Source organism: Orbicella franksi, chromosome 6, assembly GCF_964199315.1.
Source record: "Orbicella franksi chromosome 6, jaOrbFran1.1, whole genome shotgun sequence".
Lineage (NCBI taxonomy): Eukaryota > Metazoa > Cnidaria > Anthozoa > Scleractinia > Merulinidae > Orbicella > Orbicella franksi.
The window spans coordinates 8,826,656-8,827,033 of NC_138150.1; positions in this window are offsets into that span (position 1 = coordinate 8,826,656).

Consider the following 378-nt stretch of genomic DNA (forward strand, 5'->3'; position numbering starts at 1 on the left):
GCGCACTTTCTGAGAGTAAGCAAAGAGGTATAAATTACGAAAATTAATTGTCAATAATGGTTGGATCGGAGCAGATCGAGGCAGATCGAATTTCAGTCGTAAAATTAACGGAAGTAATGTACTCTGTCTTCTTGCTCTCGCGTTACGCTTGCATTACACTTGTTTGGTTTGGCAGTGGATATCTTCGTCTCGATATAATTCATTGGCATAATTTTTTATTGCCATTCACCAGTGGCATATACATTTCACACGTAATTCAGTCGCATGCCTTCTAGGTGTGTTTTTTTTAATAAACGATTTATTTATCTATTTATCTAAACAAGTGACACGAGGCAGCCCAGGCCAGGCGTTTGATTATCATAAAATAACTACCGTTTG